The sequence below is a fragment of the Tursiops truncatus genome, chromosome 3 (genome assembly GCF_011762595.2).
Source record: "Tursiops truncatus isolate mTurTru1 chromosome 3, mTurTru1.mat.Y, whole genome shotgun sequence".
NCBI lineage: Eukaryota > Metazoa > Chordata > Mammalia > Artiodactyla > Delphinidae > Tursiops > Tursiops truncatus.
In genome coordinates, this window is record NC_047036.1 from 49,257,106 (window position 1) to 49,280,048 (window position 22,943).

The 22,943-nt window shown below is 42.3% G+C and overlaps 1 long non-coding RNA gene across 2 annotated transcripts in view; it reads left to right on the plus strand.

Annotated features, from left to right (window-relative positions):
• The first annotated feature begins 2,009 nt into the window (after positions 1 to 2,009).
• Positions 2,010 to 22,943, plus strand: part of LOC141278188 (uncharacterized) — a 498,343-nt gene continuing 477,409 nt past the window's right edge. For both annotated transcript variants that reach the window (XR_012330532.1, XR_012330533.1), the window contains exon 1: positions 2,010 to 2,315. This is a non-coding gene — a long non-coding RNA (uncharacterized lncRNA). The remainder of the gene's footprint in view (positions 2,316 to 22,943) is intronic.

Genomic DNA, 22,943 nt, shown 5'->3' on the forward strand with positions numbered 1-22,943 from the left:
GCTGCCAGACCCAGCTGTAGAGGTTTGAGTCTGATGGTAAGAGATTTAGGCTGTGCCTGGAGGAGAAAGAAGCCCATGCAGCAAGTCTCTATTGACTGAGAAACAACAAATATTTTCTGCTGAGGTAGGAAGCAAGTTCATTAAAGCTCAGTCGGATTAGCTAGGCTGTCCACTGCTCAGAGAACTGAGCCAGACCTTGGAAATCTAGCCGAGGATGCTGGGCCAGCCTTCTACTGTGATTTCAGAGCGACCATTTAAATGTACTTTTACTGTGATCCTACTGTGAATGAGGTTTGTGCTTTCAGGAAAGAAGCATCATCTTAATCATGTGTGGGGTCCTGGAAAAGACACTGAACTTGGAAGACGTGGATTTGAGCTTGACCTTGTTTGAGGCCGAGTGAGTTGCCTCTCAGAGGCTCAGTTTCCCCATCTGTAAGTTGGGTTGTGATACATGCTCTACTAAGGAGTGATGTGGGATAAATAAATGCCTTCTCCAGAAGGTGGCAGCACACACTAGCAGTCACAGCCACCAACTGTTTTCATATAACTAGGGTCCCTCGTGGAAAGTCTGCAAGAAGCCAGGACATTCCCCTACCTGGAGTTCCTCACTTCTTGCCTAGATGGTGGTGGTTCAGCCCGGGCTCTAGTGGCATAAACTATAGAACACAGCTGTCTGAAAACTCTTCCCCTAATAGGCTCTTGTTCCTTTAGCTGTCCCTGTCCTCACTCCAATCTCCCTTTGCCCCCCTTCTCCTCCACCCCCTGGCTAGGATCTCTGTGTACGAGTCTAGAGAATAAAACTGGAGATTCTTTACACTTTTTTAATGCAACCTGATTCTCACTTGAGGAGAGAGGCGTGTAAAAGATGCTTTCTTCTTTGCTTGAATGTTTTAGAGTTTAAGCAGTTGTTGGTGGTGGACTGAATAACAGAAAAAAACAGAGCAAGGCGCATCCCCTTCTCAGCCTGCCACCCACAGCGGGGAGGCTGTATTTGCTTGACACAAGATCAGAGGTAGTTGAGGCTTGGGGGCTGAATTTAAAATTCTAAATGTGAACAAGTGACTGGAGCAAGGTTCCCTGGAATAATTGCTGGCTGGGGTTATTGCCGGCTCCAGGGAAACAAACATCTTAATGTCATGAATCAAGTCAAAGTTCCCTCTGGGATAATCCTTATGCTTTTCAATCAGAACCCAGTGGCTGTCAGTTCTTTGAATACTTGAATCATGTGTAGAGCCTTTAAAAATACAGAGACCCAGGCCTCACCCTAGGCCAATTCAATCAGAATCTCTGAGGGTGGGAAACATTTTGCTGTTTTTCCATAGCTTTCCAGCTGATTCCAATCTGTAGGCAGTTTACCAGCCAGTGGTTTAACCTGTGGTTGGGAGAGCTGATCTTTCTAGACTTTTGTCAACATCCTCCCCTTACCAAGAAAGGGGGTGTAGCTGGGGCTATAAGTCTTGAGGCTGTAAGCCCATGTGTAATAGCTTCTGCTGGATCTGTGAATATAAAGTGGATAGTTCACAGCAGAAGGATTAGAGACAGGATTAGAAAGAGCTATTGCTCTTCTGTATTAACTCACTTGATTTTCTCTCCTTACATTTTGTAAGAGTATAGAAGGCAAAAGAACCACGTTTATCTGCTAAACCTTGTTCTGGGAAATTACCTCCTTTAATTTTCACAAACGGCTATTTTTGTCTCCCATTTACAGATGAGAAAGCTGAGGTTCAGAGGAGTTAAGTACCTTGCTCAAGGGCTAGATACAGATATAGGAAAGTTGGGATTTGAACCTAGGTCTGTCTGACTTGAAAAGCCTCCGTCTCGGAACAGGAATCATATTTTGGCAAAGTTCAGCATCACAAACATCTGAAAGCCTCTGGGAAAACTTTAAGAAGAGTTGACAAGCAGGCCTCTGTATCAGCAGCTGGAAAGTGTTATAATCAGCTTGTAATTAGGGTGTGGCCCTCCCAGGCCCATCCCATCATCCCAGAATTGGGAGTCAGTAACAGGAAAGCAAGCTCAGGGGCTGCATGTGCCTTGGCTTCGATGAAGGCCCTTGTCTGATGAACCTGAGGCATTGTGAGAAGAGAAAACTAAGAGCAGGGGACAGAAATAAGGGGTGAAGAGTAGAAGGGACCTCTCCGTTGATCACTACAAACTTTGATCACCTTGGGATTTAAAGAAACAGCCCTGCCTCAAGTCTAGCATTCCTTGTTTTTTACTAATATTCATGAAATGAAAGCGCCACAACTCTCGGAGGACCTCAGTAGATGTGAGTCTTTGGAAGGCCTGAGTTCTGGAATGGGAGCTGGTCTCAGGTGAGTGCACTCTGAATGCTTTGGTGTCCATGGCTTGGAAGTGGGTGGAGGTGAGAAGATCACTAGGAAAATAGTCATAACTTGATTACACGAGAGTGGCCTGTCAGATCTGAGTACAAAACTGACACTGCTTGGGATCCATGATGTCTTTGAAAATGTGCAACCAGACTGTCTGTGGCTCCTAAGAAGATACCCCGTGTAGTTATAGCCTGGAAGCAAAAACATGTGAGCCTGCATATAAATACGCCTGTCTTATTCCATAGAACCTCACATGGCTTTCCACGTGTGTTCTGAACTTCTAGTGTTCTAGACCCAAATTATTATTCCAGACACCTGAAACAATGAGTGAGATGAAGCAGGAAACCCTGAAGTTCTGGGGTGTTTTGGTCTTTAGCTCCTATATCTTTTCTAATGGCAAATTATTTTTGGAAAGTGCTCTTGATACTTGATCTGTATGTAATCATCTGGAAAATATGGGAACAGGTACTGCCAGAATATATATGTGTCTATATGTTACAACTTCAGCACTTTGATGTGTATTACTAGGCAAGACATAAGAGAGAGGGCTGGTAGTTACATCACTACACCACAGAGCCAGGTTGGCTTTTTTCCGACCAGCTGGTTTTGAGTTGTGATTTATTGGGGTGTCAATAAGGAATCTCAGTGACATATGAGACATTTTTAAAGATGAAAATATGCCAGGGAGAGATGAAATTTACTTAAAAAAAGAAGTACTTTTGCTTCCGAATCAAAGTATTAGAGCAGAGGGCTTCCCTGGTGGCGCAGTCATTGAGAGTCCGCCTGCCGATGTAGGGGACACGGGTTCGTGCCCCGGTCCGAGAAGATCCCACATGCCGCGGAGCCTGCGCGTCTGGAGCCTGTGCTCCGCAACGGGAGAGGCCACGCCGTGAGAGGCCCGCGTACCGCAAAAAAAAAAAAAAAAAAAAAAAAAGAATTAGAGCAGAGCACACAAGAAACAAGAATGTGAGAGCAAAGATGGCCGCTGGCCTTCTCCTTGCCGCTTTCAAAACCAAAAGGGCAGTGAGAATCAGAGCTCCCTCAGGGGGCTGGAAATAGCACCTGCTGGGGGTTGGGAGCCCCAGGTCCAGCACTGATGTGCCCCATCCAAGCTGTTGTGTGGGTGTGGGTGGGTGATTCCATCTCTCCTTGCTTGTTTGCTCTTTGGTTAATATAGTAACAGTGGTCACCCTACCTCATAGTGTTGTAAGAAGTCAGTGAGAGCTGTAGGTGGTTTGAAAAGGTTGAAGTCCTCTACAAACCTCAGGTTGTTAAACTCAACTGCCTCCTCCCTATTTGCTATGCATTAGTTAATTTGTTTCAGAGTGTTATGACTCACAAATATCGACCGCAGGATGTGGGAGGTCTGGTTGCAACACTACATTGAGAAAGTCAAATTGTGTTGGTTTGGTCTGGATAACTAGACAGGAGTCCTGTCCTTTTCCTCACGGCCCCTTTTGTTGAAGAGAATGAGCCTTCCAGAAAGAGGCAGAGCACTTCCTCCCAGGCTATGTATTTTTATTTTTAATTAATTTTTTTATTAAAAAAAAGCTGTATTGGAGTATAGTTGATTTACAATGTTGTGTTAGTTTCAGGTGTACGGCAAAGTGATTCAGTTATACATATACATACATTCATTCTTTAGCAGATTCTTTTCTCATACAGGTTATCACAGAATATTGAGTAGAGTTCCCTGTGCTATGCAGTAGGTCCTTGTTGGTTATCTGTCTTATATATAGTAGTGTGTGTGTGTGTTAATCCCAAATTCCTGATTTATCCATCCCCTCCCCCATCCCAGGCTATGTAAATGCCAGTACAACAACAAATTGATTGAGTCCATCTTCAGGAGAACAAACCCCTTGCGAGATAGGTTTTCTTGGTAAAAATCAGTCTATAATATATTTACTGTTGGTAAGGTACTTACTGGACATGAACGAGTAGAAGTTAGGATTCTTATTCAAAAAGATGCTCACACTTCGCTGTAGAGAAGGATATAGTATAGATATATAAAGACACTGTGTTAGGGTGGCTGCTGATATGGGGCATATTCCTACTCCTTAGTTAAGGACTAGGGCCGGCACATAGGCAGGCTCCAGGATATGCCAGTGTTAGTCTTCTCATCTGTATAGGTCCTTCTTTACATACTAAAGAGAGCCATCTGCTGGTAACCTTAGGCAGCAGTTTTCATACTTTTTGGTCTCAGTCCCATATACACTATGAAATATTATTGAGCTTTTATTTTATCTACCAATCTTCACCATATTAGAAAGTCAAACAGACATTTAAAATATTTATTTCTGGGCCGGAACCGCCATCTTCCAGTAATTCGCCAAAATGACCAACACAAAAGGAAAGAGGAGGGGCACCCGCTACATGTTCTCTAGGCCTTTTAGAAAACATGGAGTTGTTCCTTTGGCCACATACATGCGAATCTACAAGAAAGGTGATATTGTAGATATCAAGGGAATGGGCACTGTTCAAAAAGGAATGCCCCACAAATGTTACCATGGCAAAACTTGGAGAGTCTACAATGTTACGCAGCATGCTGTTGGCATCATTGTAAACAAACAAGTTAAGGGCAAGATTCTTTTTTCTTTTTTGCGGTACGCGGGCCTCTCACTGCTGTGGCCTCTTCTGTTGCGGAGCACAGGCTCCGGACGCGCAGGCTCAGCGGCCATGGCTCACGGGCCCAGCCGCTCCGCGGCATGTGGGATCTTCCCGGACCGGGGCACGAACCCGCATCCCCCGCATCGGCAGGCGGACCCCCAACCACTGCGCCACCAGGGAATCCCCCAAGGGCAAGATTCTTGCGAAGAGAATTAATGTGCATATCGAGCATATTAAGCACTCTAAGAGCCGAGATAGCTTCCTGAAACAGGTGAAGGAAAATGATCAGAAAAAGAAGGAAGCCAAAGAGAAAGGTACTTGGGTTCAATTGGAGCGCCAGCCTGCTCCACCCAGAGAAGCACACTTCATGAGAACGAATGGAAAGGAGCCTGAACTGTTGGAGCCCATTCCCTATGAATTCATGGCATGATGGGTGTAAAGAAAATAAAAGACCTGGACTGTAAAAAATAAATAAATAAATAAATAAAATATTTATTTCTTTGCCTAAGAATAACAATGATAAACCCAATACATAGTAACATAAATAACAGATGTTTTCATGAAAAATAACTACATTATCCAAACCAAAAAATTTAGTGAGAAGCGTGGCATTGTTTTGCATTTTTACAACTCTCTCTAGTGTCTGGCTTAAAAGAGGACAGCTGGATTTTCATGTTTGCTTCTGCATTCAGTCTGTTGTAATCTGTTGTGTTGGTCAAAGAGTGTGAAGAAAATATGAACTCAACTAGATATTTAGTTGGAAAAGGGACAAATATTTCATTAGTCTTTTCAGATAATTGTGAATATTCTTCTTTGATACTAAACCACAATTCAACAAGAGGTAATTTCTTTTTTATAAAATTCAGAAAATTTTTACTTCATGAAGTGTTTTACTTCACCTGTCAGATACAGATGCAGACATGAATATACTGACCTTTTATTTATCTGTTATTTTAGCACACTTTTGCTATTTTATGAAGCAAAGCATTGCAAGTTGACTTAAAAATTTAAAAAAATTTTTAAACTATATTTAAAGGTTACTTTCCATTTACAGTTATTACAAAATATTGGCTATATTCCTTGTGTTGTACAATACATCCTTGAGTCTATCTTACACCCAATAGTCTGTACCTCCCACTCCCACTGCTATATTGCCCCTGCCCTCACTGGTAACTACTAGCTTGTTGTCTATATCTATGAGTCTGCTTCTTTTTTGTTATATTCACTAGTTTGTTGTATTTTTTATGTTCCACATATAAGTGATATCATACAGTTTTTGTCTTTCTCTGTCTGCCTATTTCACTTAACATAATGCCCTTCAAATCCATCCATGTTGCTGCAAATGGCAAAATTTCATTCTTTTTTATGGCTGAGTAGTATTCCAGTGTATATATCACATCTTCTTTATTCATTCATCTGTGGATGGACACTTAGGTTGTTTCCATATCTTGGCAATTGTAAATAATGCTGCTATGAACATTAGGGGGCATGTATCTTTTCTTTAACATCTTTATTGGAGTATAATTCTTCACAATGGTGTGTTAGTTTCTGCCGTATAACAAGGTGAATCAGCTATACATATACATATATCCCCATTTCCATGTATCTTTTTGAATTAGTGTTTTTGATTTTTTTTGATGTATACCCAGGAGTGGAATTGCTGGGTCATATGGTAGTTCTATTTTAGTATATTGAGAAACCTCCATACTGTTTTCCACAGTGGCTGCACCAATTTACATTCCCACCAACAGTATATGAGAGTTCCCTTTTCTCCACATCCTTGCCGACATTTGTTATTTGTGTTCTTTTTGTTGATAGTCATTCTGACCGTTGTGAGGTGACAGCTCATTGTGGGTTTGATTTGCATTTCCCTGATGATTAGCAACGTTGAGTATCTTTTCATGTGCCTGTTGGCCGTCTGCATTTCCTCTTTGGAAAAATGTCTATTCAATTCTTCTGCCCATTTTTAAATCAGGTTGCTTGTTTTTTTGACATTGAGTTGTATGGGCTATTTATATATGTTGACTATTAATCCCTTATCAGTCATATCATTTGCAAAATATTTTCTCCTATTCAGTAGGTTGTCTTTTCATTTTGTTGATGGTTTCCTTTGCTGTGCAAAAGCTTTTAAGTTTAATTAGGTCCCATTTGTTTATTTTTGCTTGTGGTTCCTTTACCTTAGGAGACAGATCCAAAAAAATATTGCTATGACTTATGTAAAAGAGTGTTCTGCCTATGTTTTCCTCCAGGAGTTTTATACTATCCAGTCTTACATTTAGGTCTTTAATCCATTTTGAGTTTATTTTTGTATATGTTGTTAGAGAATGTTCTAATTTCATTCTTTTACATGTATCTGTCCAGTTTTTCCAGCACCACTTCTTGAAGAGACTGTCTTTTCTCCATTGTATTTTTTTGACCATAAGTGCATGGGTTTATCTCTGGGTTTTCTATCCTGTTCCATTGATCTATGTGTCTGTTTTTGTGCCAGTACCATACTGTTTTGATGACTGTAGCTTTGTAGTATAGTCTGAAGTCATGGAGCCTGATTCCTCCAGCTATGTTCTTCTTTCTCAAGATTGTTTTGACTATTCAGGGTCTTTGTGTTTCCGTACAATTTTTTAAATTATTTGTCCTAGTTCTGTGAAAAATGCCATTGGTATTTTGATGGGGATTGCATTGTATCAGTAGATTGCCTTGGGCAGTATATTAATTTTAACAACATTGATTCTTCCAATCCAAAACATGGTACAAACATCTGTTTGTGTTGTCTTCAGTTTCTTTCATCAGTGTCTTACAGTTTTCAGAGTATAGTCAACAAGACAGTTTCTTAAAGGTCACTTGCAGTGTAGAATATGAGAACATGTCAATGAATTTTTGTCCTCTGTAACTTAAAATCCATTGGTCCATCTTGCACTTTGAATGGCTCTTTTATCCATATAGGATTTTGTAGCATTATGCATTGATCATTTGGAAAACATTAGGTCACTAAATAATGCAGCTCTTCCAAATGTTGACACATTTTGTTACACAATATTTACAAAAATTACAATTATTTATTGTGATTACTACCCATCTCCTCAGAAAAGGCTTTATATATCTGAAATTTGTCAGGGTCATACTGGGGGGTACAAATTTTCCAAAATTCCAATTTTTGCTTGAGAGCTCAAATTTTTATTGTTAATAACAAATACTGTCAATTTTCCTTGAAGTGACAGGCTCACTTGATTTGTTGTTGAGAAATGTCCACCAACCAGTTTCTTTGTCATTCTTTAAAGTAAAGATGGTGTTCCATGAAGAAAGAAGCTAGTTCAGCTTGAAACTCAATCACACAAGTACTTTTCCTTGAAACAACCTCATGATAGCAGAAGTGCTTTATATGCACTTCTTATTTTGACACAAAGCTTATTAAAAAGGTGTACTCAGGGTTGGGAGTTAATAAAATTGCTATTTTTAACTGATTCATCAAGGAGATTTTTAAGTGGAACTGACATTTTAAAAAAACTGTGAGTGCATGCTGGTGAAGAATAATATGACCACTGGTACAGTTTCGTGCCCCTTCCTTGGTTTGTGTTAAAATGCCAGCAGTTTTACCCCCACCATTGCTTTTGCAAACGTCAAAAACAGTGAAGAAGGCAAATGATGTCTTAGTATTATTATGAAAACAGTTTCAGGCTCATGGACCATCTGACAGGTTCTCAGGGACCCAGACCCAGCTTCCAGAGCCTAGCCCTCTCAGGCAGCAGGAACACCCCCTTCAGCCTGTCCTTCTGCAGTAGGAAAGGTACATTTTCCTCCTGCCATGTCCCCTCTCCTCGCCTCCCTTGGAAACAGGCCCAGCTGAACTTTAACAGTTTAACCAGCTCTGTCCTGTTCTTTCTTGACCCTGCATCAGGCCAGCGCTGTCTGTTAAATCAGGGAGCTCTCCTTCCTTTTCTTTTTTCTTTCCTTCGGGAGTTTGTATTAGTGTGCCAGGGCTGCTGTAACACAGCACTACAAACTGAGTGGCTCAAACAACAGGGATTTATTTTCTCCCAGTTTAGAGTGTTTGCCCTCCCTCAGGTGGTATGCAGAAGTCTTTTTTTTTTTTTTAACATCTTTATTGGGGTATAATTGCTTTACAATGGTGTGTTAGTTTCTGCTTTATAACAAAGTGAATCAGTTATACATATACATATGTTCCCATATCTCTTCCCTCTTGCGTCTCTCTCCCTCCCACCCTCCCTATCCCACCCCTCCAGGCTGTCACAAAGCACCAAGCCAATATCCCTGTGCCATGCGGCTGCTTCCAACTAGCTATCTACCTTACTACGTTTGTTAGTGTGTATATGTCCATGACTCTCTCTCGCCCTGTCACAGCTCACCCTTCCCCCTCCCCATAACCTCAAGTCCATTCTCTAGGAGGTCTGCGTCTTTATTCCTGCCTTACCCCTAGGTTCTTCATGACATTTTTTTTTTTCTTAAATTCCATATATATGTGTTAGCATACGGTATTTGTCTTTTTCTTTCTGACTTACTTCACTCTGTATGACAGACTCTAGGTCTATCCACCTCATTACAAATAGCTCAATTTCGTTTCTTTTTATGGCTGAGTAATATTCCATTGTATATATGTGCCACATCTTCTTTATCCATTCATCCGATGATGGGTAATCATGGTTCTTGCTTGGGCCTCTTAATGACAAACAAAAGGGAAGGACCCAGTTATCAAAACATCTAGAGAAGTCAGGATCCTTCAGTGCTTAAGGACAACAGGCCTCAAGATGCCAAGTGGTCCCAAAGAGATGATAGGAAAGATCTCCCAGAACCTATGTCTCAGATAAAAGTGAAGGTTATTAGGGCCAATCAATTTCTCTCTCTCTTTGGGTAAGTTTCTGTTTCTTCTTCCCTATGGTATGGATGGTTAAGATGATGTTCTGTGTGTGGGAAAAGGGGTTTTTGCCTTTTCTTTCTGTCTTCCTTTCCTTCATATGAGCTTGGTTCAGAATAACCTGTTTTTGAGCTGTGAGTGAGACTTCTTATCTGAGAACCATGACATCAAGAAAATCTCCAAACTTCTCCTTGTCTTCTTTTAAGTTGCCTGCAGTCCCCAAAGGACCAGGCTATTTCAGGGGGGATCCTGACACTGGCTAAAATAATTAGCAGTGTGCGTCAATCTATTCAACTTCTTAGAGACTAGTGTCAGAGTTCAGAGGAAGGAGCATCTCTGGAGAATGGGGTAATACCTTGGAGGCGGTGACCCAGTGCTGACCATGGAGGGGATAGTCTGGATGTGAGAGGCTGGAGGGGAGGTGGCCCTACTCAGATATCTACCGACTCTTTAGCAAGCGTGCGGCTGGCAAGGAATTGGTAACTACCACATTCTTTTCACAGCCCTGGTGTTTAGGACAGCTGGGTCCTGGTGCTGCTGAGGTTATAGAAAAGGAAGAGAATGGGTTCTACCAAGTACTAGGCACGTTGGTCCCATAACTTCCTTCAAAGGTTTCTACACCAGCTCTGACACTTACTAGCTCTGTGACCTGGGTACCTTTCTTAACCATTTTATGCCACAGTTTTGTCTATAAAATGGGGATTATGCTGACTTGCCAGGGTGGTGAGGATTAAATAGGTGAGCACATGGAAGTACCTGTTTAGCACAGAGAAAGCAATCAATAAAATATAAACCTATTATTATTATTGTTAATTTCACTTCATTGAATCCTCTCATAACACAAAGAGATGGAAGTGATTACCTCTTTTAAGGCATAATTTCACAAAGATAAAACCATGAGTCTTGTGCAAATATGAAATGAACATATATCAAAGATTTCATTTATCTCATTAATTAATGGAAGAATCATTAAGATGTTAAAACTAGTTCAGAGGGCATTTGAGAAGCTAGGTATTCTGTAGGCAATGTTAGGATAAGATTGCTAGATAAGATACAAAATTGAGTACTGTCCACCAGGGCCAAAACCCATAATCTTTGTGGTTACACCTTACACTGGATAGAAATTATCTGCGTCCTGTAGGGTAGGGAAAAGTTTTCCTTGACCCTCTTTTAAGAGACTCTAGTCCCTGGCTGGGTCTGAAAATTAAACTGACAAAGACAGTAACAGGAGAAAAGCATACAACTTTAATTTTTATGTGTACATGGGATCCTTCACAAGAGAATGAAGACCCAAAGAAGTGACCAGGCAGTTTTTATACCTTTTAGAGAAAGAAACAATAAATTTGTGAAGAATGGCAAGACAGTCGGGTTTGGGCAAGAGGTAGTAAATGGTGAAGAAGTAACAAGGAAGGTAAGAGTGAGTTTAACAAGGTTTGTTTGTACAGATTTCTCGGCCCCTAACTCTCTGTCTCTGGTGATAAGAATGTCTTCCTTCCTCTTGGTTCAGGGAGGTACCTTCAACATGAGAGTTTTATGACCTGTTTAAGGCAGGAAGGGAAAGGTCAGAGTGAACTTCCTGCTTCTGCTGTTTTCTCAAACTCATTCAGCTTGAGATACTCGATACGGTAAGGTGCCATATTTTGGGGTAGTGTGTCCTGAACCCCATCAGTTCCTACTGGACAAAAACTTGCCAGTTAAACTCTGCTCCTACAGAGCAGAAAAATACCCTAGACAATGGAAAGGCCAATACAAAACTGCACTGAAAGTATACCCGTTAATCCCTTTTGCCTGTTTTGAAATTTTGGATAAATTTTCTGATAACTCCAAGCTATGAATAGGGAAATCGTGTCTCAAAGAGGCTAAATAACTTATGCAAAGTTATACAGCTAGAAATGGCAGAGCAAGAATTCAAATATACGTAGTCCATGTTCTGTTCACTAAACCTGTTAACCTCCACTCAGTTACAATTCATTCTTGAAGGAGATGGCTAGAGTGCTCTATCCAAGGAATTCCTGGTCTCCTGTGAGGTAGGAGGGAGCAGGGAAGAGTTAAAAAAGGAACAAAACTTCAGAATTCCCAGGACACACGGCGTTGCCAATCTGTCCACCACTAGCAAAAATATAAAAAATATACTTCCTCTTTTCTCCTCTGCTTTTTAAAATTTACCACGAGATGAAATACATTTAAGGTCACTGTGTGGGTCCAGGTATGTGCAAAATCATTTATAGGCTCTGATGTTACTCCGGATTGGAAGTAAATAAATTTGTTACTAATTTAATAACTCAATATAAATTCTTCTTACACTCTGTTAATACAATTACTTTCGAATGGGAGTGACAATTTTTTATTTTATGTAGAAATGAAAGATTTTCTAATTTTCATAAGTACCCCTTTCGTGGGTTGTTATTAGCAAGAATAAAATGTAACTCCATGAGATAAGTTTGAAATGGAGGCAGCTGGTTGCTTCTTATTCCCTTTTAACTTTGTCAGAATTTGTCAAAACATGATGTAAGGCAGAAATGCATGGTGTAGGTGAACCAGAGTAGGATTATTTATAAACAGAAACTTGAGCCAAATGCAGCAGTAAACTAAAAAATAGAACAAATTACATTAATCGGTTTTTAAAAATAGGGAAAAATAGTTTTTTTGTTAAAAAAAACTAACAAGCCAGTTTAAGCCAGATTTGAATAGTATTGGGGTACAAAACTTGTCATTAGTAATTGGCATCTGAAAATATCTTAGGGAGGGTATTGTCTTAATTTAGGAAAACCTTTGTAAGCCACTTAAGGAAGGAAGGTATGCCTGGAGGTATGGACTGGAAGAAGTAGGATCTTCACAGGACTTGGAGCCTGTGGAAGAGGTGGACCAAGAGATCTTCCCAGTGGAGGAGTGGGCAAGTCTTTTTAAGAACAGGGATTTTTAGTATTCACTTCATTTAATTTTTTTAACATCTTTGTTGGAGTATAATTGCTTTACAATGGTGTGTTAGTTTCTGCTTTATAACAAAGTGAATCAGCTATACATAAACATATATCCCCATATCTCCTCCCTCTTGTGTGTCCCTCCCACCCTCCCTATCCCACCCCTCTAGGTGGTCACAAAGCACCGAGCTGATCTCCCTGTGCTATGCGGCTGCTTCCCACTAGCTATCTATTTTACATTTGGTAGTGTTTGTATGTCCATGCCAGTCTCTCACTTGGTCCCAGCTTACCCTTCCCCCTCCCCGTGTCCTCCAGTCCATTCTCTACTTCTGAGTCTTTATTCCTGTCCTGCCCCTTTACTATTCACTTTAAAATTATGTGTTTGCTTTGCCACATTGCAAACTCTTCTGAACTCCTGCAACCTTAGTGTGCATGTGCTAAAGATGGGTGAGTGGCGTTTGGTTTTATTTTGGTATGGTGGTGGCAGTGTCAAAGTCACTGGGGGATTCAAGAGAAAATGATTAATTTCCAAGAAAACAGCCATGAGAGGGAGCTCCATAAGAGGTGGTGAGTGTCTAGGGAACAGAACTTGAGGGCTGGTGGTGACCTTGGGAATGCAGCTCCTGGAGGGTGCGGTGTGTGGAAGAGGGGACGTGAATTAATGTGTTTTAAATACCAAAGGACAGGATGAGATCTCTGGCATGAGAATTATACTGTGCATAAAACAAAGGCAGAATATTAAAATATCCTCTGGACCAAACTCCTATGTCCCTGATTTCCCTCACCTGCAGCCCATAAAGGATTGGGTTAAAGAAGCTTTGGTTAAGAAGCCTCAGCCCTGACCTGAGTGGACTGTAATCAAGGGTTGTTCCTTGTATTTGATGCTCTAAAGGATGGTCCTCTGGGCTAATGATTACAATCTGCTGTGGCTCCGTGCTTCTCTTTCAGTTAGTACCATGAAACATGTGAGGACTGTTCTAGGCGCAAAAGAAGATACCTCCTGCCCCGAGAGCTTGCAAGCTGAGGAAGGGCATGGCTATAACTGGTGGCCAGGGGCTGGTATCCACTCAACAACCCACCAGGCTTCCACCCACAACCGTTGAAGGAACCCGGGAGAAAACCCAGTGTCACAGTGGAGGTTCCACTGGATCAAGGTCTAGCCCTCCTTCAACGAGCCTCTAATCTGGTTGCAAAGTCAGATTTCCTTCACTCAGATAAAATTCTCTTCTAATTCTCAACATAAACTGCTCTTTTCCACCTCTGAGAGCTACGGTTGTAAACCTGTGATTAACTTGCAGAAGCAGGTTCCCTGCAATTTGTAAGATCACTTTCTCAGGGGAGCTGGTGTTTCTTACGTGGATGTGCTGTGACCAGAAGTGAGGTGTTTTGCAAGGAATTTCTCAATAAAGTCAGACATGAATGATTCCCTGCAGTCGCCACCATCCCAGCTTTTCTGAACGTCTTCACCTTTGAGAGATTCCGAGGCCTTCTTAGTTGTGGCCCCGGTGCCCAGAGAGAAGGAAGGAGAGCTGCACACACCACCAGGGCTCTGGCTGCCGCTCCGTAACTCCCTGGACACAGGAACTGCTTGGTGCCCACAGTTGCTTGAGCTAGAGAATCACCCTCATATTCCTGAACAGAAGCAGAGGTTAGGACTTCTGAAACTTGCACCCTAGAGGCTTGTGAACACGCCACTGACCCCCGAACTTCCCTTTTCTTAGCTTCTGATTCTTTTCAGCCTTGGGGCCTGGCCCCCTCAGGCAGCAGGAAAGGTACATTTTCCTCCTGCCATGTCCCCTCTCCTCGCCTCCCTTGGAAACAGGCCCAGCTGAACTTTAACAGTTTAACCAGCTCTGTCCTGTTCTTTCTTTACCCTGCATGAGGCCAGCGCTGTCTGTTAAATCAGGGAGCTCTCCTTCCTTTTCTTTTTTCTTTCCTTCGGGAGTTTGTATTAGTGTGCCAGGGCTACTGTAACACAGCACTACCAACTGAGTGGCTCAAGCAACAGGGATTTATTTTCTCACAGTTCTGGTGGCCAGTGTCTGAGGTCCAGGTGTCAGCAGGGCCAGGCTCCCTCTGAACACACCAGGGAAAGACTCCTCCAGGCCTCTCTCTTCACTTCTGGTAGTTCCTCAGCCTGTGGCAGCGTAACTCCAATCTACAGTATCTTCACGTGATGTTCTCTCATGTGTGTCTGTGTCCAAACCTCCCCGTTTTATGAGGACACTTGTCATATTGCATTAGGGGTTCACTCTATTCCAGGACGATCTTGTCTTCAATTACATCTGCAATGACCCTTTTTCCAAATAAGGTTATGTTTTGAAGTCCTGGGCATTAGGACATCAGCATATGAATTTTGGGGGAACACAAGTCAGCCCATAACAGCTCTATATAGGGTTTTTTCCCCCTAACACACCTCATCCAGTTTGGTCCTTTGGGATCCCCAGTAGTTAGAGATATGCGAGAAGTCAGTTAATTCTGGGAGCACATAAAGCATCTTTTTTTGTTGTTGTTTGTTTTTGGTTTTTTTCTTTGTGGTACGCGGGCCCCTCACTGTTGTGGCCTTTCCCGTTGCGGAGCACAGGCTCCGGACGCGCAAGCTCAGCGGCCATGGCTCATGGGCCCAGCCGCTCCGCGGCATGTGGGATCTTCCCGGACCGGGGCACGAACCCGTGTCCCCTGCATCAGCAGGCGGACTCTCAACCACTGCGCCACCAGGGAAGCCCAGCATCTGTTTTTTGAGCAAATCCAGCTCACTCCCCCCCTGAGCAGGCTGCTTCCTTCCAGAGGCACCATCTGATAGAAAAACATTGAACCCAGGCCTGTGCTGATGCAGGGCTGCCTGATGGCTTTTCTTCATTAGGCTGTCCCCTCACCGGGGCTGAAGCCCTAAGGACCAGATCTGAGTGTGTTCCCTCATGACACAGGCTGAACTTGTCACCTTGAAGTGTTCCTGTAATGCTTGAGGTTTTCCATACTGCCCCTGGGTATTAGGTTCTTCTTGCTGCTCTAACAAATTACTTTGTAACGAATGGCTTGAAACGGCAGAAATTCATTCTCTTACAGCTCTGCAGTTCAGAAACCCAATCACTCTCACTGGGCTATGGGTCAGGGGATTGGAGGGCTGGGTCCTTCTTCAGGCCCCAGAGAAGAAGCCATTTCCTTACCTTTCTGGGCTTCTGGAGGCTACCTGGGCTCACAATCCCTTCCTTTTTTTTTTTTTTTTAAATTGGAGTATAGCTGCTTTACAATGCTGTGTTAGTTTCTACTATACAGCCAAGAGAATCAGCCATATGTATACGTATATCCCCTCATTTTTTGGATTTCCTTCCCGTTTAGGTCACCACAGAGCACTGTGTAGAGTTCCCTGTGCTGTACAGCAGGTCCTCATTAATTATCTATTTTATACATATTGGCGTATATATTGTCAATCCCAATCTCCCCATTCATCCCTCCCCCAGCCACAACCCCTTCTTTACATCATTCTGATCTCTTGTCTCTTTTCGTGACAACTCCTACTTCAGCGTCAAATCCCCCTCTGCCTCCCTCTCATTCAAACACATCTGTTTGGGACACACCAGATAATGCTGGACATTTTCCCTATCTCAGTATCCTTAGTTTAATCACATCCGTGCATTCTCTTTTGTCCTCTGGGGTAACATTCACAGGTTCTGGGGCTCTGGATGTGGACGGCTTTGGGGCTGTTATTCAACCCATTGCGCCATGTTTAAAAAACAGGCACAGTGATACCTATTTTTTGAGTTTGCCTGGCCTGACTTCTAAGAGCTTCACTTTCTTCTTAAGGAAGTTCCTTTCTTCCTCCAGCTTCATTTCTTTGTCCTCCTTAATTTGCTTTTGCTCCCCCACTGCTCTTTTCGAACCATAAAATCCCAGTTCCTTGAGTCTGTGGGCAAACTGATGCCCTAGAGATGGGTTAGGCTGGGCAGAGGTTATTTACAATTTTTTATAACATAACTGTGACTACAGTTTGAAGTCAAACAAAAGGGAAAAAAAAAACTCATTAGTTTTCTGACTAGTGTTCAGTTTCCCCCGAATTTCTCCTTAGAGGTTTGCTAGTACTTACCTGGACTTCATAGCCTTCAGTTCTGATTGGGGAAGAGCCTGTTAGGTGTGGGGATGGTGGAAGGAGCCGACTGAAGACTAGTGAATTGCTCATGTAGTGATGCTGACGTGGAGACTTAGCATTGTGGCGGCACCAGTTTTCACTACTCTGGCCTTTTGTCCAGGCAGACAGCAGCATTGATCTGGGTACAGTTTTGCCTAGTAGGTGGGGCAGAAGGACGAAGGAAAAGGACAGTGGAGTGTGCTGGGGACAGTTCTACCCTGGCTGGGGAGAAAAATTTATTTAATGAATGTATTTGACTACATGATACTAAGTGCTTTATGTTTGATTCTCACAGAACTTACTTAACAGGGTTGTTATCCTCATTTTAGACAGGGGGAAAGCGGGGTGCACAGAGGTTAAACGATTTGCCCAAGGCCCGAGGCAACCCAACACTGGAGCCTACCTGGGCTCTTTGGTAGGGCTAATGGCGGACTCTGGGAGGGCTCACACCAAGGAGTACTTCCTGGAACTTCTGCCAGTGTCCTTGTCCCCCCGGTGAGCCACAGCCACCCCCCGCCTCTGCAGGAGACCCTCCAACACTAGCAGGTAGGTCTGGTTCAGTCACCCCTGTGGTCACTGCTCCTTCCCCTGGGTCCCGATACGCACACTACTTTGTGTGTGCCCTCCAAGAGTGGAGTCTCTGTTTTCCCCAGTCCTTTCGAAGTCCCGCAATCAAATTCCACTAGGCTTCAAAGTCTGATTCTCTAGGAATTCCTTCTCCCGTTGCCGCACCCCCAGGGTAGGAAGCCTTATGCGGGGCTCAGAACCTTCACTCCAGTGGGTGGACTTCTGTGGTATAAGTGTTCTCCAGTCTGTGAGTCACCCACCCAGCAGTTATGGGATTTGATTTTACTGTGATTGTGCCCCTCCTACCATCTCGTTGTGGCTTCTCCTTTGTCTTTGGATGTGGGGTATCCTTTTTGGTGGGTTTCAGTGTCCTCCTGTTGATGACTGTCCAGCAGCTAGTTGTGATTCTGGTGTTCTCGCAAGAAGGAGTGAGAGCACGTCCTTCTACTCCGCCATCTTGGTTCAGGGCCGAAAATCTGAGTAATTTTTGATTAACGGGGATTTAAGTTGGGTAGTTGGCTTCCACTCTGTATATATTAATACTCTTATTAACTGATTTTTTGGGGAGGATGGATACATTTATTAGGTAATGGAAAATTCCTACAAATGAATTCCTTTTTTTCTTACTTCCCTTGGGCCCCACCCCCAGCACAGCATTGCTCTAGGCTTGTCTGAACTTGAACATGGGTGTTCTCTGTTCATTTGTTTGATCTTTAGTTCATTCATTCACCCATCTATCCATCTATCCAATATATAGATTTATTTAACTCATACTATACTAATGGAATAGAATCCATCTTAAGAAATACACAGTTTATTTTGGGCCTTCTAAGAGATGATGTCCATCCTTTGGGGGTTTTATCTATTAGTAATTGTGAAAGCAATTCTAAATTTGTTGTTTGAAAAGAATGCAAATGGCCGGCTGATGGGCTACCTCTCAGTCAACACCCAGTGGTCTTTGGACTTGATTGTGGAAAGAGATTTTTCTTTTCCTTTTTTTATTGTTTGATGTATTATGCAAAGCAATGTGAGTTTGTGCCATCAGTTAAGCCATCACTTACGTACTTGCCAAAACGGCCTTCCTGGGGACAGCTCAGTCAAGTAATTAGAGCCAGCACCTCTATCCAGGGAACTGCACGGTGGCCTACACTTCTGTAGTTGGGTGTAGGTCTCCAGGACTTTTCCTTCATCTCTCACCCATGAGTAAATTACAACCAGAACGTGAATAAGAAAGAATGGCTTATGATGACGGTAAAGCAAGGTTGGATAACAAGCCCCAGCCATTCACAGCCATGGAGTGGTCCATTCTGAATGACTTTCAGCTCTCGGTTACCTTCAGGTCTAGCTTCCATTCTAGTGGTCATGCTGCCAGTCACTCTAGCAGTTTCAGTAGGTGACTCCCAGGTACTGCTTCTGATCAGTACATTTCAAAAGAAGAGTAGGATGATCCCAAGGGTACCACCTTAGTCTCTGGGCCCCATCCTGTGTACCTTCAAATAGAATAACTCCTCTTTGTGGTTAGGTCTAGAAAGTGAAGGAGTATTATCTTCCTTTTTGGAATGTCCTCCTTTTTTTTGAAAGTAGCCTTTTTTTGCTTTTTAATCCTTTGGTAACTTACTTATGGTAGAATCACTGAGAGAGGGAATATGGGAGGTTATATAATTCATTGCTTTCTCATGTCCTCAAGTTGTGATGCAATTAATCCATGTAGGAATTAAAGCCATCGATTGCAAGTGGTTTATTGAACATCTCAACTCAGAGGGATTCAAATATGAAGTGGTTTATTTTTCTCCTATCACTTTTTTAAAACACCCTCTCTTGAATCACATTTTCTTTTGTATCCTTAGTAACAACTTGGGCAGATTCGATGTCCTCAGTCATTTTCAGATATTGAAAAGTCCAGTCTTATCTGGTCTATGTTGGAACTTTAGTCTCACATCCAATTTTGTGCTACACAAAATTGCTGCACAGCCAGCCAGGCCTCAGCTTGAGGTATTTGTACTGGCAGTGAAGGGGGCACCATCTCTCTCTTCTTCCTTCCTTTTGTGCTTTTAGCTCCTCCTGGGCTGGACAAGATGAGCGAGATCTTAGAAGAGAGCCAAAGTCTTTTGATTTCACTGCTGCTGTCGTGGTCCTTCCCTGGCTGTCCACGACAGCTGCGTGGCTCGTATCCACGTGCTGGTTCTCTTTGGGGTAGGTGAGTGAGTCCTTTGGGGAGCATAGCCAGAGGCATCTTCAATGCAGAGTTCCCTGACCTGGGCCCAGAAAGGGAGGGAAAAGCCCGAGCATTCACCCCAAGGCAGTATGGTACAACTGCAAAGATTCTAGTCTTCTGTTCTTGTGGATCAATGGTTCTCCAAGCTGGCTGCCTATTAGAATCACCTGGGAAGCCATTAAAAGAATGTTAGTGTCTGGGCCCAGCCACAGAGATTCTGACTTCACTGGTTGGGTTCAGGCATGGGTATTTCTGAAAAGTTCTCCAGCTTATTTTATTGTGCAGCCATGTTTGAGAACCACCGTATAGTAGGCATGGAGGGATGATGTTAGCTGCACTCACTAGTAAGTGCCACAGGATGTGGCTGGTGGCTCCTTTGGTGGCTCTCTTTAGAACGTGGGATGTATAAAGTACCTATTGCTTTGTGGCTTTGTGACCTTAGCTAAAATTCATGATCAACAGGGAAATTCCATTCATCATTCTGACATTGTTGTAAGTCTCCCTGGCTCTCTTGCTTTCTTGGCAGCTCCTCCTGTAAAGAGAAGTTACATAGAAAGAGCTGCAGGTCGCCTTTTACTAATAAAGGTAGAGAGGCTCTGACAGGTAAATTCTGTGAGATTGTACCTCACTCTAGCAACTTCTGGATCACTCTGGAGGGATCATCAGCTCATAACACAATTCTACTTTTCCAACTAGATGAACGAATGTTTTCCTCGTGAAACCACAGGCATATTCAAGTGACGTTTTATTTCCTCTCATTCCATTTCCCCTTTCTCTAACACATTTTACTAGTAACTTCACTGTGAAAATAGTATCTTTGTTACTGAGATTTTCATCAGTTCCTGCTACTGAGGCTATGCATGAAGCCATTATCCTTTTGTCTTTTGACGCAACAGTAATTGTTTCCATAGCAACAAACTATAGCATCACAAACTGAGACAATGGCTTCAGGTGAGGAATAAATAACAGGAGCCAATGAACTGAGGGAGACCAGTATACTGTTCCAAATGCAGTGACAGCCACTCAGAAAAACATGATTCAGTGCTGAAGCAGAATCATCCCTAAATAGAAATTTCGATTTTTTCCATGAATCATCAGTGACTTTAAACGTAGTCCCTGTTGGCAATAAATTCACAGTTTTTGGTATGAATGCTGCCAAAAGGGAAACGAACGACTTGCCAAAATTAAATATATGTGGTTCAAGATGGGAACAAAGTGTGAAAAGCAGAGGTCTTGCTGGTGACTGGCGACACTGGGGCTGTGAAGTTATACCCTGATCACAGGTATATAAGAAAGTCAGCAAGGGCTCACCAGCATTATTTGGGTAGAGTGTGAAGTTCTCTTCCTCTCCATCTTTCCTCCCAAGGGACAATTCTGGAGTCTCACAGTTTTAACTAGAAAGAATTGTGTCTATGCTTTTTTGGTCAAAAAACAAAGCCAAAAACTGGAAAAATTGAACCTTAGTGGGAAAAAGCACCGACAAAGGCTCAAGGGATCTGAGTTCCTTTTTTTTTTTCCTGCCATTAATGAGTTTTGTGGTTTAGGGAAACTAACTTACTGGGCTCTAATTTCTTACTTGTAAAATAAGATGATGAGCCAGGCAATCTCTACTTATACTTCTTCACAGCTTGATTGCTCTATGAATTTCTGTCTTGTTCCTTGTCCATCTCTCTCCATTATGCAAGAGAATCATGATCTAGTTGAGTTTTTGCTCTTCTTCACCCTCTTCCCAATTATTGGCCCTTTGGAGATTCTCATTACCAGATAAGAAGAGCAACTGAGCAGATAAATTTTAATTCTGGATTATCTGTGATTTGGTAGTGGAACCGGCTAATTATTAATGAAAATATATGCTTTCCTTTTCATCACATAAAATTTATCAGTGCCCTTGCTCTTAAGTGAGGCTCTGTGACTCAATTCTTCTGCTAGAATGTAAGAAGATTAATGGGTGCCACAGTTGAGCCGAGGTGGATAGGAAGCAGGGTGCCTCCTCTATGTTGTCTTCCCACTTCTGTTTGCTGGATGTCAATGCCCAGAGCAGCCTTGGAGGCAAGTTGAAAACAGCTGAACTTCTGTCAGCCTGGGTTCCTGAATGACTATGTGGAATAGAGTATGATGCACACCAGGAAAATCCATATTTTTTTTCCTACTGTGTCAAGTCATGAATATTGGGGGTTTTATTTCTCACAATAACTAGTGCTACCCTGATCAATATAATTTGAAACCTTATGATTTTTCTTCTCCTCTCAACAACTCTTGAGAGAAGCCTTTTATTTCTAAGGTGAATATCACCATGATGATCTGTCTGGTGATCTGGTGAAACTGTCTAAGAGGGTTTATTGATACAAAGTTTTATGTTTGAAGGCTGGGCAGCAGTGATTCATTTTCTGGAGATACACAGTTAGATTCCCTGAGATTGCTATAGGAATAGGGTGGTAGTTTAGGAAGTATAGGAGGAGATCTAATTCCACCAGAATGTACCTCCCATGCCCCCTATTACCAGAGAAGGCAGAACCTGGATTGTAATTGTACATGGGCAACCATAGACACTAGAAATTGACAGCCTTTGAATGGACCACCAGAACATGGGGTCTCGGTTTTATAGACTCTGTAAGCTCTAGTGTTTTTCTGTTTTAAAATTTTTGATCTCTTCTTATAAGGCATTGCTGACATCTGATTGATCTTGTTCTTCTTGTCAACCTTGGCCCGTTGGAGCTTGAATTGGGTTTAATTTGACTTAGAAAAAGAAAGAAGTGTGACATTTCTTGTACTCTGGTGTCATCAGTACCAGTTATAAATGGACTGATAATCCCTGTGGATGCTATATATAGGTGTATGCATAACTCATGGCATTCAATGGTAGAAAGCTGTAGTCTTCAAGGTAGCTTAAGTGTCTCACAAGCTAAGCAAACACTATCACTTTTGTTTTGTGGATTAGCTCAGGACACATTAAAATCCATATATATGATGCTTCTTTCACTTTATCTCCAAATCCCTAGCCCCATTTAGTATATGCCATAGATTGCAAACTCATTTAAACATCAGTTTAAGAAAAATAGTAAAATAAATTGACTGATACTATATGAGAACAAAGATTGCACAATACTCAAAAAATCAGACAGAAATACCTTTCAAGGTTACTCATATTCCTACTACCATTTCAGCTTGCCTAATTAGGCATCAACCATACCTAGAAAATATTACGTGCAAAAATATTAGAAAAATGTGCATCTTACATGTTAAGTAGGGGAATAAAACTCCTGAGACTCAATTGTCCTTCTGGTTTAAATAGATAGTGTTGATGAAA